This window comes from Pinus tabuliformis, chromosome 4_2 (genome assembly GCF_031772625.1).
Source record: "Pinus tabuliformis cultivar Carrire ecotype Pingquan chromosome 4_2, CPIR1, whole genome shotgun sequence".
NCBI classification, from domain to species: Eukaryota; Viridiplantae; Streptophyta; class Pinopsida; order Pinales; family Pinaceae; genus Pinus; species Pinus tabuliformis.
Window position 1 is genome coordinate 723,359,247 of NC_142304.1, and position 2,748 is coordinate 723,361,994.

Below are 2,748 nucleotides of genomic sequence, written 5' to 3' on the forward strand. Positions count from 1 at the left end.
TTCATGATCTGAAACTAGGACACCTTTATATCTAAATTCACCTCCTTTTTATGCTACATTCCTTACATATGGGAAGAAAAGGTGAAAGTGCAGTGCTTTATAAGCAGTTTGCCAAACTTTATGAAGGAAAGACTGGAGTTCGATAATCCCAAGACAATGGACGAGACCATAAGAAAGGTTCGTATTTGTTATCAGCAGATGCAGCAGAAAGGAGAAAGTGGTAACGGCTGGCCGGGTAAAATGGTACAAAGGATTTTTCCAAATAACAATAAAAACACTAGATCCAGTGGAACAAAATTAATACCCAGAAAATCTGTGGGAGGGAATCTGGGGAAAAATCAATAGTGGAATATAACATTAAATGAGCTTAAGCTAGTTGAAGCATCGAACAAATTTTAACCTGGACAGTCACAGAAGCCTCCCCTACAGTCTTGGGATTGTGGGGAACCCCAATACTATAATAATTTCCCTCGCCGCACTAAAAATGAGCTTACTGTAAGTGTTCAAGAAGCCTCTGTGGTAGGATATGTGGCCAGAAACATACCAAGGATTAACGTTGCTCTGGAGGATCATCAAGTCGAATATCAACCTGCCTTGGTGGAGTTTGAAGGTAAGATAGCTAACCAATTTGTGTCTATTATAGTTGACCCAAGAGCAATTCTTAGTTATGTTAGTTCGAAAATTGTTGCGTCTTATCAAATGTCAAGTACTAAGTTTAAAAATGCATGGCTGGTGCAACTGGTAACTGGGGAAAAACGCAAAGTGACAGCCAAGGTGGAGGGCTTTCCTGTTGAGATTGGGGGGAAACAGATTAAAGTAAAATTTTATATATTACCTTTAGGATCATATGATGTGTTAATAGGAATGGATTGGATGGAGAGACAGTGGTCCCTAGCAAAATATAAAGAAAAAATTATTAGTTTCCTCACACGGGAGGGAGGTAGACAACAAATCTAGGGAATCAAAAGAAATGTTTAGTTGTGATCCATTTATGCTAATCAGCTGAAGAAATGCACTAAAAAACACTACCAATTTTTTGCAATACAGGTCGGTTATGCTAACACTAAGGAAAAGTTAGTTTCTTTAGAAATCATACCCGTTATCCAGGAATTTTCCGATGTGTTTCCTGAAGAGATACCAGCGTTACCCCAAAAAACAAGTATTGAATTTACTATAGAACTCATTCTTGGACCTTCCCCAGTGTCAAAAGCACATTACCATATGAGTATTCCTGAGCTAACTAAGCTTAACCTACAGTTGTAGGAATTATTAGATAAAGGGTACATCCGACTGACTGTATCTCCTTGGGGTCATTGGTGTCTTTTGTAAAGAAGAAAGATGGAACATTGTATCTATGTATTGATTATAGGCAACTAAATAAAATGACCATCAAGAATAATTATCCTTTCCCAATGATAGACGACTTGTTTGATCAAGTTAAAGGTGCTTCGATATTCTTTAAGGTCGATCTGTGATCGGGCTACCATCAAATCAGAATTAAGGATGAATATGTTTGTAAGACTGCCTTTAGGGCACACTATGGCCACTATGAATTAATTGTGTTTCCTTTTGGGCTTACCAATGCTCCTGCAACCATCATGAGTTTAATGAATGGGATTTTTGATCCCTATTTGGATAAGTTTGTCCTAATTTTCATCGTTGATATCCTCATATATTCGGAGAATGCCGAAGAGCATAAGGAACATTTGATGATCGTTCTTCAAACCTTAAGGGAAAATCAACTCTATGTCAAATTAAGTAAATGTGACTTTTTTAAGGAACAAATCCAATACTTAGGACATGTAATATCCTCTAAAGGAATCTGGAAAAGATCAAAACTATCCTAGATTGCCTGATTCCTAGAAATGTTGCAGATATATGATATTTTATGGGTTTAGCTAGTTGTTATCAACGTTTCATTGAAGGGATTTCTAGAATTCTTACCCCATGACATCTCTACAAAAGAAAGGGAGAATTTTTAAATGAATAGTTGAGTGTCAACATAGTTTTGACGAATTGAAAAACTTATTGACATCATCCCTAGTGTTAAAGGTTTTGGATCTAGAGAAGGAATATATAGTATGTATAGATTCTTGTTAATAAGGGGTGGGAGGTGTCTTTATGCAGGATGGAAAAGTAGTAGCCTATGAATCACAAAATTTAAAGGAGCATGAGCAAAGGTATTTGGCATATGACCTAGAACTTACCATTGTAGTACATGAAAGGTATGGTGGTACTTCCTATTTGGGAGGAGGTTAATATTAATGAACGATCATAGTAGTTTAACTATTTTTTTCAAACAACCTAACCTAAATGTTTGACAAGCTAGGTGGACTACTTTCTTAAGCGAATTCGACTTTGATATAAAAAATTTAAAGGAAAGGAAAACCGTGTGGCTGATGCATTTAGAATAAAGGTGCAATGTGCATATGAAATTCAGTACCATCGCATTGAATTTGATATGTTCAAACAACTTAAATAAGTTTCTCTTAAGGACCTCGAATATAAATTCTTGTGGTAGGAAACTAAACAGATACAAAATTCTAGAAACCAATCCCGATATGGTATCAATGAAAATAATTTGTTAACTTTCAAAGGACAGATCTATGTACCTAATCAAACGATCATTAAACAGATGTTACTAGATGAGTTTCACCGTAGTCATTATGCTCGTCACCTTGGGTATCAAAAGTTATTTACTGCAATCAAGAGAGGGTAATTTTGTCCTGGGATGAGGAAAGATATCAC